Raw genomic sequence first — 16,037 nt, 5'->3', positions numbered from 1 at the left:
AGCCAGTTGAATGTAAGAAAGCAGTCCCTAGCGCTAGTCTACTTCTTACTCTTATTTTTCTCAAACCATACACCACTCCCTGGAGCCCTGCAGCTCTTTTATGCCCATCTTCACGCTTGCTTTTTCTTCTGTGTGGTGTAGGCAGCCTTCTGTATCCATAAAACATGTGAACCTCATTGGGTCCTACTCATCTTTAGTTAGTTTTAGTCAGAAAAGTACAGCTTCAAGTTAGAAAAACCATCCAGAGGTGTATCTGTTATGGCTGAAGTCAGAGATGGGCTGAGGCGATGGCTCGGTCATTAGCACGGTTGGCCTGCAAGCAGGGGGCCTGAGTTTGGCTCTTCCACACCACATAAAAAGCTGGGCATAACAGCATGTATCTGTAATCCCAGTGCTGGGAGGCAGAGGCTGTCTAGCCAAATTGTGAGCTCCAGGTTAAGAAACTCTATCTCAAAAGATTAGGTGGGCGGGCACGGAATGTGGTTTGGTGGCTAAGAATACTAGCTGATTTCCCAGAGGACCCTGATTTGATTCCCAGCACCTGTATGGTTCCAGGGTATCTGGTGCCCTCTTCTAGCCTCCGAGGGCACTGCATACATGTAGCGCACATACAAGCAGGCAAAATACCCACACACATAACACAGAAATAAAAAATTTAAAAATCTTTTTTAAAAAGGCTCTTCCTGTAAGATTTACAGTATACGTGGTCCAAGACGACCTGTGAAATGGTCCGATACCTTCTCAACCAAGAAAACACTACAAACCCATGCAAAATCAAGCAGGTCAAGCCTTCATGCATATGATAGGAATACCTGTGAAGCTGCCCGAGCAGGCCATCAAGGGTATGCATATCTGAAGAGCCACCAAGTCTGAACAATGTCACTTTAAAGAAACAATGTGTGCCATTCTGTCAGTATAATGGTGGCACTGGGAGGCATGCCAAGGACAAACACTGGCTGGACATGATGGCCTGAAAAAGGGGTTGAATTTTTGCTGCACATGCTTAAAAATGCAGAGAGTCAAGTTGAACTTAACTGTCTGAATGTGGAGTCTCTGGTCTTCGAACATGTCCAGATGAATAAAGTACCTAAGAGGCAGCCCTGAATTTACAGAGCTCAGGGTCGAATTAACCCATCCACGAGCTCCTGGAACAAAGAACTCCTATGCAACAAGAGAAAGATCCCAGAAGAAACAAAGACTTACAGTACACTAACAAATGCAGCATAAAAGATTCTTTTTAAAGGTGAGGAGAGATCGTGGAAAACATTCATGCCAACCTCTGTATACACACACACACACCCCATTACCCCTAAGTATTAAGTCCAGAAATGAGTGAATCTTCTGAATGGTTTCATTAGATTTTTGGTTCAATTTTTAGAAATATTTTTCTAGGTTCTGTCTTCCAAAACTTCTACAACATCTTGTCTTTTGGCTGTTGTCCCTCATGGTAACTGAGAAAAAAAAATCTGTTATGACGGTATCATACTAGACTATGCTATCCAGGAAACAAAAGAACATCTCTTCTTCATTCTTCTCTCTTTTTTTTAATGTTTATTTATTTTGAGACAGGGTCTCTATATATAGCTCTAGCTGTCTCGAAACTCACTATGTAGACCAGGCTGGCCTCCAACCCAGAGATCTGCCTGCCTCTGCCGCCCAGTTGCTGAGATCAGAGGCCCTGCCCTGGGTTTTTAACAATTAGAATGACTGGAGATCCGGCTCAGCAGTTAAGCACTTGTTGCTCCTGCAGAGGACCTGAGTTCATTTCCCAATACCCAAAATGTGACTCACAACCATCTGTAACTCCTGTTTTGTGGATCTGATGCCCTCTTCTGACCCCTTCAGACACTAGGCTTGTATGTGGTTGCACATATATACATACATATATACAAACACTCATACACATAAAATAAGTGTTTAAAATAATTAGGGAGGACATAGCATAGTCATTTAGCATGTAGACTCTAAAATTGGACTCTATTATTTTCTAGCTTTGGGAATGTTAACCTTTTTCATGACTGCTTCCTCATCTATGGGGATTTTAATATTACTTATTTCATAAGGCTGATATGGGGATTAAATAAACTTTTTGAAAAGGAGTCAGTATACTGCCTGGCAACTAGAGAGTGCTCCATAACTGTTAGCTAGCATTGCCAGCATATTTCCTTAGAAACATCTCCCTTCAAATTCTCATCTCGTTAGATTCTTTTGGGCAATACTGACTCTCCTGGACAGTTCTTTGTTGAATTTGTTATAGTCAACCATAAAATAAACATTAAATGAGGGATCTACTATTTTATGCACTAAAGAGCAAATAAGACAGCCAACAGCTTGTCTTTATGTCAATTACACTGTAGTGGAAAGTGGGGTGTGGCAGAGACAATATGCACATAAACAGGACTCAGATGGGACATTGATATGGAGAAGAATCCAGAGAGAATGGATGTAAGTAGGGAAGGGTTGCTATCTAAAATGTGGACAGGTAAGACATCTGTCTGTCTGTCTGTCTACCTACCTACCTATCTATATATTCAAAGCTAGGGTTTCACTATATAGCATTGGATGGTCTGAGAGTTGGTATAGAGGAGGCTGGCCTCAAACGCCCAGAGATCTGCTTGCCCCTGCCTCCCAAGTGCAGGGATCAAAGGCATGAACCACCACTCCTGACCACATAAGACGTTTTAGAAAACCTGAAGATGGCTGACCATAGTGGCACACACCTTTAATCCCAGCACTCAGAAGGCAGAGGCAGAGAAATCTCTGGGAGCTCGAGGCCAGCCTGTTCTACATAATGAGTTACAGGAGAGCTACACAGCGAGGCAATGTAACAACAACAAAAATAAAGAAAGAAACTTAAAAAAAAAGAAAAAGAAACTGGTAAGATGGTGAGCAGTGAGCCACATCAATATCTAGGAGACTATTTGGGGCCAGCACAATAGCAAAGGCAAAAGCCCAAAAGAAGCAGTATGTTAGAACACCAGGCTTGTTAGATGACCAGAAAAAGGCCAAAACGTTGTTGGAGCTAAGCAGCAGAATGAAACTTCCACCGCATCAGAAGGGTAGCCAGTGACCAGGACCTTGTAGGATGTGAACATGATTCTTGGTGCCTGCAGAGTATCTTCTGGGAGTTTTTATAATGGAAGCCATGAACAGAGCAGGGCCACAACTACAACTTGCCTAATAATGGGTTTGAAAGTTCAGAGAAGGCGTCTCAGAGAGGGTTGCTCCTGAGCTGAGTACTGAATGAATGGGAGGTATCTGGAGAGACGTGGAAAAGCGAAAACGCCATAACAGAAGGTGTTAATGCATTGGTATATCTAAACCCTGGTGGTGGTGCACACCTTTAATACCAGCAAACGCCAGCAGATCTAAGACTTCGAGGCCAGCCTGGTCTACAGAGAGAGTTCCAGGACAACCAGGGTTGTTACACAGAGAAACCCTGTCTCGAAAAAACAAACAACACAACAGAAATCGACAGGTATATTCAAGCCAATACGGTAAGACTAGTGTAGAGAGGAGGACATGAAGAGCACGGGTAAAACAAGAAAAAGCAGACTGGACCGACTGATGCAAGTGTTTATCGAACACTAGGCATTTCTTACTTCATCTGTGACAGGCACTGTACAGGTTTGGGAGCACAGTAACGTCCAAAAATCAGCAAAGAATTCCTGGTCTTGGTGCTGGGGAGATGGTTTAGCTGGCAAGAGTGATTGTTGTGCAAGGCTGAGAGCCTGTTTGAATCATCCATTCCCCACCTAAAAAGGCCTGGCTTCGCCGTGATTCCAGCGGATGGAAGGTAGAGGCAGGAGCATCAGGAGTTCAACATCATCCTTGGCCTCAGAGCAAGTGCAAGGCCAGACTGAGCTACACTGAGTCCCTGCCGCAAAAGGTCATTAAATCACAGGTCTGAAGGGGATGGGGAATCCAGCCTTCTGGGAGGTCCGGAGCTCCAATTGACAATGGTCCTCTTGTGCTCAGAGACCTGAGTGGGGATGTGGCTGGCAGAATGAAATATTGATTCAAACGGGAGATTCTGGCACAAGAAATATTTAGGAGGGAGAGCCAACACCCAGATTAAGTAAGAAAACATTTCATCCTGTGTGGGCAAAACTACTCGACTAAGCTTTTTTTTTCCTTTGAGGAGCGGCACCCAGACCCCGGACACGAAGCCTCTCCGTCCAGTGCCGGCCAGCGCAGAGAGTGGCAGCACTCTGATTCCTAGAAAGTGAAATAACCCGGCTCCAATTACTTCAGGACCCTGCCCGTACCGCCCGAGCTTCTCCCGGGAGGGCCCCCATCTTCTGGCCTCGCCCACTCAAGCACCACCCCGGCGCCCCTCCTTCAGGATCCTCCTCCTTTCGGCTCCTGCTCCAGGGTCTACCTCAGACCCCCTTCCCGGCCGCTGCGCCCCCAGGCCCACCTCCTCCAGGCCCGCGGCCACCCCGCGGCTCCGCGCTTTCTTTGAGCACCGCCTCCGCTTCCGTAGGCCCCCGCCCGGTCCCTAAGGCTCCTCCTCTGGGCACGCTCCGCCCTCAACCTGCTCCTCCCCAGTGGCGTCCGGTCCGTCAGGCGCCGGGACCCCCACTCCGCCCGGGTGGAAGCCACCAGCTCCTCCCCGGCCGCCCCGCCAGCCGCCTCCATCCCTCCTCCCGTGAGGCCCCGCCCCGGGCCCGCCCTCCTTTCGGCGCCGAAGCTCCGGACCTTTCCAAAGCCGGGCGCGGGGGGTTGTGCTGGGAGCCCACGCGTTCCGAGAGCCCGGCCCGGGTAGGGCGGCGCTGGGGACCGAGTGTTCGGGTGGCTTTGGTGGCACGGTCCGTCCAGGAGGACGCGGACTAGAAGCAGGCCGGAGCCGAGGCGGCGGGCACGGGTCTGTCTTTCCCGCCCCTCCCTGCGTGCGCCCGAGTGGTGGCGGCCAAGAGAAGGACTCGTGGCTGCGGGGCTCGCGCCTCTGTCAGTGCGGCGGGGCGCGCGAGCGGCGCGGGGCGCGGAGCCGAGGGAAACCGAGGGGGCGGAAGCGGTGGCGACTGTCGCGCGTGTGCTCCGGGCTCCTCACGAGGCGGCCGGGGCCGCCTCCTCCCTCCCGCCCGTCCGCTCGCTCGCCCTCCGAGAGCGGCCGCGCCGTCGCCTTCCGCACCGCGCGGCTTCCTCCAGACCTCGGCGCGGGTGAGTGGGGGCCGCGGGCTGCTCGGGAGGAGTGGGGCGAGCTGTTCCTGGTGCCTTTTCCTTCCTCACCTCCTCCGGCGGGCTGCTGCCTATTTTTAGAAACTCTTTCTTTCGGCCGTTCCGGGAGTCCTGGGAGCCGGAGTAACTCTCGGCCCCCTCCCTCTGAGCTCCCCCCCCCTTCCAGGCCGCCCGCTCCGGGGCGCCTTGCCCGGGGCCGCCCGCGCTCGCCCCTGGCCGCCTGGCGTTCGCAGCTTGCTCCTGGTCGGCAGGCCCGGCCGGGGCCAGGAGTTGGGGGTGGGCCGGCGCCGGCTCGGAAGTTGGAGTCTTTTGTGCTCGCGCCCCGCCCCGGCCGGCGAGGGGAGGAGGGGAGGGAGCGGAGGTTGCGCCGGGGAGGCCTCGGGCGGGCTGGGGCCTGGCCCTGGCCTCGCTCGGGGATCCGGGCTTCTTCCGGCTTTCCAGCCCGGGCCAGCTCTTTGGGTTTCCTTAGGCGCGCAGACCTGGTCCTTCCTTCCCCCTTCACGGCTCTGAGAGCCTCGCCCGCCACGCTTGCCTATCTTTTGGTCGTTGTCACCTGGGGCGCGGACGGGAACGACCAGCCAGTCGAACTGGGACTGGGGCTCGCACTTTACTCCGGTCCTCTACGCGGCCGAGCCTCAGTTTTCTCCTGGGTGACATGGGGTCAAGAAGAGACGCGGCCTCGCAGGGTGCTAGTGAATTCAGGGAGGGAGTTAGTGCTTGACAGAAGCGTTAAATGCCAACAGGTAATGTTCGATGAGACTGACCCAGGAACTTCGTGAGTGCATCGCCTAATGGCCATAGCGGTCTTCCGGAGTTGTCCCTACTCAAAGGAGCCGAAATCGAGGTGCAGAGAGGCACAGCCGTAGAAGTGCAAAGCTGTTAGTAACTGTTACTTCTTTGCTGATAGGAGCATGTGTCATCTCGTGCAGATTTACCGTTAGGATTAACAGCATATAGTTAAGAAACATAACTCAGGGTTCCTCCCTGAGACAGCGACCTATCTGTCACAGATAAAATCCCCTTTTGTTGGTACCAGAACTGAGAGGGAAGTGATTGCGATGAATTTTGTTGCTGGTGTTGCGGTAGACAGATCCAGAGATCTCCTAGCCTCAAACATATGTGATGTTCTGAGCTTAAGGACCTCACCGAAGCCCACTTTTTACTTTATTGCATGTCTCCCTCTTCCTCCAACCTCAGATCTCGTATGTTCTCCATGATCTTAGTTGGAAGCTCAGGGATGGAGGTAGTGCAAGTTAGCTGCTTCAACTCCCAGCCTTCTAATAGTGTTATTTTTCTTTGTTTCCCAATAAGGCCTTTAGGGGTTAAAGTGAACTAAAATTAACTTCAGCAGCTGTTTTCCTTCGGCAGTGAGTTTGATATTAGTTGTGGGGATCACCTGAAAACTCAGACAGGGCCGGGGCTTGAGGCGCTCCTGTTTGCATTAGTTCTTCGGACCTGTAGGTCTGTGCTTCACCAGCCCTTAGGTCTAGATTTAGTGGTGGAATATAGGAGGTGGATGGCTCAATAGACACCCTTCTTTGCTTTTTACTGATCCTCGAAAGGGGAAATCTGTCTAAATAAGTTGACTACCTTGGTGATTGCTAGAATTCCCAGCAGCCTTTCTTTTACTCTAGGTTTTGTTTTTTTTCTTCTCCCCTCCCATACGTTGTCATTTGTTGAATGTGAACTGCGTTTTCAGGCCTCAAGATCGGGAGTCTCGGGTTATTGGACATCTCAAAAGACCTTGTGTAGTCTCAGTCATTTTCTGTGTCTAAAGAGCTAGGTGTCTCTTTCTTGGTTTCCTAATGCTTTAGGTACTCTTCTGTGACTGTTATCTGAGTTCTGATTTAGTGTGAAGTAGTTTGCAAGGCTTGATTTATGCCTTTGTCATGTCAGCCAGTAGACACAGATTAGGACGTTTGCTTTCGGATCATAGGATTTAATGGGTCTTGACTTCAAGGAGCTGGGCCATTCTTTGTGACCCTTTGAGTCCGTTTCTGTAGTCTCCTAGGGTGCTGTGGAGACAAGAAAATGGGTGTGAAAGTGCTTGTTACAGTGATAACCGACATCTGTGTTAATCAGTCACAGGATTGAAGGTTTCTAGTGGACCATGTCATTTGATCCTTGGAACAGTCTATGAACTAAGTATTATCCCTGCTTTACAGAAGCAACAGGCCTAGGGAAAGGTTACATGACTCGCTCAGGGCCGTGTAATTGGTCAAGCAGGATTCACTGTGCAGACAGTAGCATTAAAGTCAGATTCTTTCAGAAATTGTGGAGTCATAAATGTATGTCATATCTTAAACAGTTGGCATTGCGACGGTTTTACAGTGTACAATTCTTTGGGATTAAGTATATGGTTGTACAGCTGTGACATCCCCAAATTATTTTACCTTCCCTAACTGAAACTCTCCTGGCAAACACATTCTGTTTTCTGGTGTAAATTTGACTCTGTAGGACCTTCATAGTGAAGTGAATTAATTCAATCTTTGTCCTTTTGTGATTGCCACGGCTAGCATTGCCTGCCTTCATTTCAGTGTTCATTAATGTAGAATGATTTACTAGTTATCATCTGTTGCAGAAAATGACATCCCTAGAGCAGGAATCCAGGCCTGGTTGTGTCTCTGGCAAAGCCCCTTTCTCCACACTACAGTTTAAGCTTTATTGCTAAAACCAGTTCTGGAATTACACTAGTCCCTGTATTTTCAGAGAAGACCTTCTATCCTCGAACCCAGATTACTCCATATTCTCTGTTTGTGTATACTTATTTGACCATTCAGGGCTTGGGTTTATAGCTGTAGTGATCAGGAATAGCAGGACTATGAGAATAACCTTGATTAAAATTTGTCAGCTGATTAGGTGGATTAATTACTGCAATGCCAAGCTCTCCTTTTGTGCCCCTCTCTTTCCATAAAGGCGCACAGAAAAGATTGGAGTTTGGAGTCTTAGAAGTTCTTATGGATCCTCATTGCTGTGGGTTAGGTGTTACATTTAGCTTTTCAAAATTCACTTCAGTTAATCTGTTTTTGTGTTCCGTAGTGAGATTTTTATATTTATGAGAGTTGGCTGGAATTTTGTTCTGATAGTAATGTGGCTTGGAGTAGGGAGTATTGCAGAGATGGGGAATAGGACAGCAAGCGTGCTTATTTACGTTGTGCCCTCTAAACCCCTGCTAGCCCACGTGGTCTGTATACTAAAGTCAGAGTGTTGCGTTTGATAAAGTGCCGTTCTTCCTTTTTTCTTTTCTTTTGTGGTGCTTGAGATTGAGCATGGCGTTCATGCATGGATTTGTTTTTATTTTATGTGTATGGGTGTTTTGCCTGCATATATGTCTGTATACCATGTATGCAGTACCCAAGGAGGCCAGAAGATGATGTCATTCCCTAGATTAATTGGAGTTTCAGATAGTTGTGAGCTGCCATGTGGGTGGTGAGAATTGAATCCAGGACCTCTGAAGAGCAACAAGTGCTCTTAACCATTGAGCAATCTGCAGACCTTGGATAGACCTTGGGTAGGTCTGCATGGCTATTTAGACAGACTTCTTTTTAACATTCCAGGTGACTGCTTGTTTCAATGGATACATCATTATTGGAAAGTTTTCTTCATTTACTGAATTAAAACATTTTTGAGAAAGGGTTTTACTGTATAGCTAAGACTGTGTTGGAACTTGGGGTACTTCTCCTCAGCCTGGAGTTACAAGAAGTATCACTAATGCCTGCCTTCATAGACTAGTTTTGAGGCATTTACTAAGCGTGATACTAGGCTTGAGGATTTGGTACATATAGTTAGGCAAAGAAACAGGCATATAAGAAGTGTTGTGACAAGGACAGTACCATGAAGATGTAGAGGATGGCATCTAGCCCAGCATTGTTGGGTTAAGAGGGCATCCTTGGAGAAGCAGGCTAGGCTTAAACGTAAGCCAGGAAAATGAAATTTGGGGAGCCACAGAAGAGGCAGAGATAGGTCTATTCAAGGCGGAAAGAACTGTAATTCTAGGGATGGTGATGATGTTATGTGAGACTTTTAGTTACTTACTGTATCAGATACAATTGTAGGCATTTAACATTTGTTAACCTCTTCCTTGAGAGGTAACTAAAATTATTATTGCTATCTTATAGGCAAGGAAACCATCTCAGAGGGATTAAATGAATTTCTCAAGATCTCAGGTCAAGTGTAAAGCCTCAGATGAGTGGTTATGATGATAGCAAGACTTGCAGAGTAGGCAGAATAGAAGTCACCTCACAGAAGGGCCCTATTGACCCTGTGAAGGACTTTGAATGCCATCTTGAGGTGAGGGGCCTGCCTGTGACTTTGTGCATCTTTTGGAAACTATCTCTGATAACTTCCTAGGGGAGTGGACTGAGAGCTAGCACACTGTGGGTATCCTTGACCCAAGGTTCTGGTGTTTCAGATGGCAGAAACCATAGTGTTATGTGTACATGAAAAAAGTGAACCAAGTAGTATGAGAAAGATTATTGGAATGGAGGATATGGAAAACAGCACATTTTAATCTGGCGTATAGGTCAGATTATAAGTGGGGACCAAAAAAAGGGAATATATATAGAAGGGAAGGGTGAGAATTTGTCATATAGGGTTGGTTATCTTGAATCTGCTTTCATTAATCTCTGTTATAGATACCTGTTCTCTATCAGAGCTGGAGCTAGTGGTGAAGGGAGATGGCAGTTAGTGTGCTTCAAAATCTAATTTGTCTAAACCAGTGGTTCTCAACCTGTGGGTCACAACCATTGGAGATACATGTTTTCTGATGGCCTTAAGAACTGAGACACTGCTCAGAAGCAAAATTAGTTATGAAGTAGCAACAAAAATGATTTTATGATAGGGGATCACCGCAACGTGAGGAATTGTATTTGTATTAAAGGTTCGAAGTGTTAGGATGGTTGAGAACCACTGGGCTAAATTGAGTAATGCAAACACTATTTTTAGAAAGGAAAATGTTAGTTGCTAGGCATGTAGATTCTGTCCAGCTACAGAGACTGGTAAGCCAGGATAATCTTTTCTCTAGACAATGTCTTGTAACACTATGTTCCATTGTGCTGCTCTATAAGTATTATAGAACTATCTAATGATGGGTAATATATATAGTATCACCTTAGCGAGGCACCAGAAAACTCCCTTTCTAGAAGAGCAGCAGATCTTAGTGCCTGTGATAGAGCAACGGAGTGGAGAGAGGAGAGGATAGTGGGATCAAGCAGGACAGGACAGGATGGGACTGTATGAGGAATTACTTTTATTAGGGATAAGAGTCCAAAGACCTGTTTTCCAGACTTTCTATTAGGTGGCAGATGTTAAGGTTTGTTCATTGGCATAACAGCCGTACAGACCAGGCAGTGGTGGCACACACTTTTAAACCCAGTAGCCACACTAGTTCTCCATAGAAGCTGGTGGTAGTGGTACATGCCTTTAATCCCAGCACCAGAGAGGAATATAAGATAGGAGGAGACCCATCTCAGCTCAGTCTCAGTCTGAGGATTTGTGGAGGCAGGATCGCCATTTCAGTCTGAGGTAGAGGTGTAAGAGCCAATGGCTGGGTGCTTTACTTTTCTGATCTTCAGGTTGAACCCCAATATCTGTCTCTGGGCTTTTATTAATCATGCTACATTCTCTCTTCCTCTTTCCCCTTAGTTGAATACATAGGGCTATGCCCAGGCACCACTGTTAACTTTTCTCATTGGCCGGTCCTTTTTTCTTTCATGTTATGTTTCTTGTCATTTCATAATTGCTTTTGTAGTAAAACATATGCTATACTTTTTGGGAGGAAAAAGAGGAAGATGAAATGTGGTCCCTTTTTCTAGTTTCCATCTCTTAGAAGAGCACTTGAAGCTGTCTACCGTGACCTGCTTTGGATGATAGGGTAAGGAATCAGGGTTGTGGTTGAATACATAGGTTTCCCAGAGGGCTTGTGTATTTGGAATGTTGGAGTTGGTGAAAGTGTAAATCTAGCAGTCCTCTCACCATGTCTAGTGAGTTCATTAGGATTAAAATAGCATTTGGTGGACTTTTGATGTGTTCTGAATCATTTTAGTTACAATTACCTAAGGCTGTAATTTTAGTCTTCCTTCTGTAAAACAAGGTGACAGGGCTAGGTAATCTTTTTTAATTTTACTATTTACGTGTGTGTGTATATGATGTATGATGTATGATGTACATGTATCAATTGGTTTGTCTTTGTCATGGCTCAAGTGTGGAGGTGTTTTGGGAGTTGATTCCTTTTACCCTGGGTTCTGAGGATCCCATCACGTCATCAGGCTCTGCATTGTAGGTACTTTGACTTGCTGGGCCATCTACCTGGTTCTGGAATAGATACACCTCCCCCCCACCCCCAGCTCCCCGCAGTGTTTTCTCTGTTATAGCCTTGGCTGTCTTGTAACGCAGTCTGTAGGCAAGTTTGTCCTCACAGAGATCAGCCTGCCTCTGCCTCCTAAGTGCTGGGATTAAAGGTTTGTGCCACCTCATTAATAATCTTAAGTGATATTTCTACTACAGTTTTATGGAAATGGTTTAGGAATTTTTCTCTGGAAGGAGAAAGGGGTTTACTTAAAGTGTTAAAAGATATCTCAGGGTTAAATTCTGGGGTCATCAAATATACCTTTTACTATATAAACAGGTGGATATTGCTTTTAAGAGTAGACAGATGATTGAAAAAATATGAGGTTAATCTACCAAATTAACTGTTGAGTTCCATTATAATCTTGTAGCTGAAACTCTAAGGGACAAACTTGGGAGCCTAAGATTACATAGAACATTAAATTTAAATATGTGACAACTGTCTGAAAATCACATAATGAAAGGAAAATAGAAACAGTAGTAGTGGAAATATAGTTCTAGAACATGTTTTGCTTTTGTTGTTTGTTTTTGAGATAGGGTCTCTGTAGTTCTAGCTGTCCTGGACCTCACTAGGCAGAGCAGCTGGCCTCCTCACAGAGATCCATCTGAATCTGCCTCCTTAGTGCTGGGATTAAAGGTATGTGCCACCATTCCTAGTCTCCAAAGTATTTTTACAGAGCTTTATTTAGCCTTATGAGGTAGGTACACCCCTACTTCCTACTTCAAGACACCTGGCCTTTGAAATGACATCTATAGAAAATGAATAGTTCAGTTTGTCAAGCCAAGAATGATTGCTTTACTTCAAATAAATATTCTCTTTTAGAAGGCCAAGTTTAGCAGCTGAATGTCTGTGGCCAGGTTTTCTTCATTCTGGAGCCATTTATCTGGTATTTAGCTGTCTCCTGTTTGTTAAAGATTTTAGTTAAAGGTGATGTTTGCATGGTTTTTCTTCATATGTTTGTCTAGTTTGCTTTGTAGTTCTTTGTGCTAGTGAAAGCAACCCCAGCGGCAGATTGGAAAGGGTCATTTCTGTAACTCTTCATGTAGATCTAGGGTTTCCTTGTGTTAGGTCTGATCATGATGTACTGAGAAGTCAAAAGTTGCTTGTTCCCACAGACAGACCATTTCCAGGCTTTTGGGCCTTCTTCTAGACAGCTGTAAACTGTCACTGTCAGCATAATAATGAGGGCTATGCATGAGTCAGTGGAACACAAGAATAACTTTCCTTAAAATCTTAAAATCTCATCTTAAATTAATTTTTCACATAAGCTAAAATAGCCCTTTTTATAGTTAGGGTTGTAGATAGGGTTATGGTGTTACTTGATGGTGTAATACAATTGTGCTTGGAATCCCAGCAGCTGTCTCCCATCCCTGTGCTCATCTAGTCCTTGCAGTTTGTGATCTAATAGAGAATACAAAAACCAGGTAAGACAGGAGGGAAACAGGGAAGTAAAACAAATCAGAGGTGGCTAAATGGCTCATTGGATAAAGAAATTTGCCTCTAAACCTGATGACCAATTCAAGTCTTATTCCTGGGATCCACATGTGGTAAAGAACCAACTCCTGCAAATTGTCCTTTGACTTCCACATGGGCATTATGGTGAGAACACTATGCACACACCCTCTAAATAAAATTAAAAACACTGACAGTTTGTATCCCTTTCCTATCTTTGCTTCTCTTGGCCCAGAGTCGTAAGATCAGATTGGAAATAGCATAATTGGTAGATAACACCTCTAGGTAAGGAGGCTTTGATTTTGTTTTGTAGTGTATTGATATGTTTTTGATATTTTCTTGCCTTCTCCTTTTCTTCTCCCTGTTATTCAGTTATCTTTCATGTCCAGTGTGTCCATAGGTAAAGTGCCCAGTCCCTAGCAAGTAAAGTCAAGAAGAACACTAGGCTCAGGGAGAACGCCTGCCTTGATTAAGGTCCGTCCACTGCCTCACACCTTCTCTAACTCTTAATATCATTGGCTTCCAGAAAGATTTGGTGGTGTCTAGCTTCTGCTTTAAGAATAAGGAGAAACAAATTTCGTATTGAGTTTCTACTTTCTTTTGATAGAAAATAAGTCTCTGTTTTGTTTGCAGTAGTTGTTTGTTTTTTTGGAATTTGATCAATTTGTTGTCTACTATTTGGGATTCTCAAAGCTCATCACTGTGACTGCCTTCTTTGACTGCTTTGCTACATGGAGTCTTAGAAAATGAATGGCGGGAGCATGAAGGTTCCCCTTATTTATTTATTTATTTATTTATTTATTTATTTATTTATTTATTTATTTATGCTTTTTGAGCCTTTCCTGGCACTAGCTCTTGTAGACCAGGCTGGCCTTAAACTCACAGAGATCCACCTCCCTCTGCCTCCCAAGTGCTGCGATTAAAGGCGTGCACCACCACCGCCCAGCTGGGTTCCCCTCATCTTGAAGGACTCCTTTCTCTTCAGAAAGAAAAGTTACTTAAGATAGTATATTGTGGTCATGATTTCTTCTAACAATTTAGCATTGTCTGAGGGTTCTAAAGGGATAAGTGGTTTCTTGAGATGATTCAGTGGGTAGCTGTACAAGCCTGGCATCCTAAATGCCGTTGCTACCCATGTAAAGGTTTAAGGACAGAACTAGCTTCTAGAACATCTCTCCCTCCCTCTTTCTCTCTCTCCCTCCCTCCTTTCTTCCCTTCCTCTTTCTCTTCCTCCCTTTCTCCCTCTCTCCCTCTCTCTCCTTCCCTCTCCCTCTTTTTCCCTCTCCCCACTCCCCCTCCCTCTTGCTCATTCTCTTCCTCTCCTCCTTGTCTGTCTCCCCCCCACCCATGGCTCAGTGGTTAAGAAAATTTGTTCTACTAGAAGTGGGTTTGATTCCCACCATCCACATATGGTTCACAGCTGTCTGTAAATCCAATTCTAGGGGGTTCGGTGCCCTCTTCTGGTCTCTGTGAGCACCAGGCATGAAAGTGACACACAAACATGCAAGCAAAATATTCATACACATAAAATACAATAATTAAGTAATTAAAGAAGTAAGCCTTGAAAATATATTTTTCAAAAAGATTAAGAAGCATGCCTTTGTCAACTCTTAAAGGTTATGGATAATGTTGAAGGTAGTGGGCCAAACTGGTGATCACTGAGGCGCTCTGGTCTTCAGTGAGTTTATATTCTCTGTGGGGGAGATTAAAAAGCTGATAATGAGGTAGTGTCTTGGACAACTAAACTTGGAACAGGAAGGTCTGTTCTTATATGGCACTAATAAGGTAAACTGGAGAAATCATTCTTTCTTACTGAACTCAATTTTCTTATAAGGTGGGGTTAATATTCTATATTTTGCTTTCCTTACCATATATGGGGGAAATTTGGTAATGTTACTAAAAGTACACAAAGTAAAATGGTGAGACAGTTTTTAATGTGAAGAGTCCATGAGTCATTTGTCAGAGGTTTCCATAGGAAAGCAAAGTCTTTGGGCTGTAGTGATGAGCAAGAGCTATCTGAGCTGGGTTGGTCTTGTAGTATAAGGATAGGGACAGTTGTTTGAGATGCTCCTCGTTTCTAATATTCTGTCCGATTTTGCTTACAAATGATTAAATGCCAGTATTTCTGTTTCTGGACTATATTCCCCAGACTCTACCCAGAAGCAACATCCAAATACTTTTTCTCAGTTAAAGTAAATCTTTTCCTCCCTCTACTTTTACAGCTTCTAGTTCATCACCAGGGAAGTCAGGGCATGAACCTGAAGGTAGGAGTGATACAGAGGCCACAGAGAAACTTACTGGCTTGCTCAACCCCCCCCTTTTCTAAAAATTATTTATTTTTATTTTATATGCCTTGGTGTTTTGTCTGCATGTTTGTCTGTGAGGGTGTCAGATCTTGGAGTTACAGACAATTGTTAGCTGCCATGTGTGTGCTGGGGACTGAACCTAGGTCCTCTGGAAGAGCAGTCAGTGCTCTTAACCACTGAGCCATCTCTTCAGCCTGCTCAGCCCCCTTTCTTTTCTGTTTTTTAGTTTTTTTAGTTTCAGGAGAGTTAGGGCTACACAAAGAGAAACTCTGTCTCAAAAAAATCAAATACATTATATATATATATATATATATACACACACACACACACACACACACATACATGAAATTTTGTGAGTGTGACTGTTTTGCTTGCGTGTGTGTGTGTGTGTATGTGTGTGAACTGTGGGTGCATGGAGATCTGAAGAGTTGAAGACTCCCCTGGATCTGGAGATACAGATGGTTGTGGACTGGGTGCTAGAGACTGAACCCAGATCCTCTGTAAGAGTAACAAGTGCTTTTAACTGCTGAGCTATCTCTCCAGCCCCAAGTCTGCATTTATATATGTGTTTAGCACCACCTGCACAGAGTGGCATCATCTTCAGTGACCTGGCCTCCCTCCTAGGTAATGAGTGCCCTACAGACTTGCCTGTAGGTCAGTCTGTGTATCTTTTTTCTCAGTTAGGATTCCTTCTTTTATGTATGTAGAGGGTTCATTTTCTTTTAAAGTGCAGGAGGAGGAGGAGGAAAGGA

General features: G+C 45.1%; 1 protein-coding gene across 2 annotated transcripts in view; it reads left to right on the top strand.

Moving 5' to 3' along the window:
- The first annotated feature begins 4,702 nt into the window (after positions 1 to 4,702).
- The window catches only part of Raly (RALY heterogeneous nuclear ribonucleoprotein), a 69,657-nt gene continuing 58,322 nt past the window's right edge, over positions 4,703 to 16,037 (top strand). Inside the window, exon 1 of one of the 2 annotated variants that reach the window (XM_057781410.1) lies at positions 4,703 to 5,163. The gene's annotated coding sequence lies outside the window, so the exon portion shown is untranslated. The remainder of the gene's footprint in view (positions 5,164 to 16,037) is intronic. The other variant, XM_057781411.1, reaches the window with a different exon arrangement.

Source organism: Chionomys nivalis, chromosome 9 (genome assembly GCF_950005125.1).
Source record: "Chionomys nivalis chromosome 9, mChiNiv1.1, whole genome shotgun sequence".
Classification (NCBI taxonomy): domain Eukaryota; kingdom Metazoa; phylum Chordata; class Mammalia; order Rodentia; family Cricetidae; genus Chionomys; species Chionomys nivalis.
Note: the sequence above shows the minus strand (reverse complement) of the source record. Positions and strands in the feature narration are given on the sequence as shown.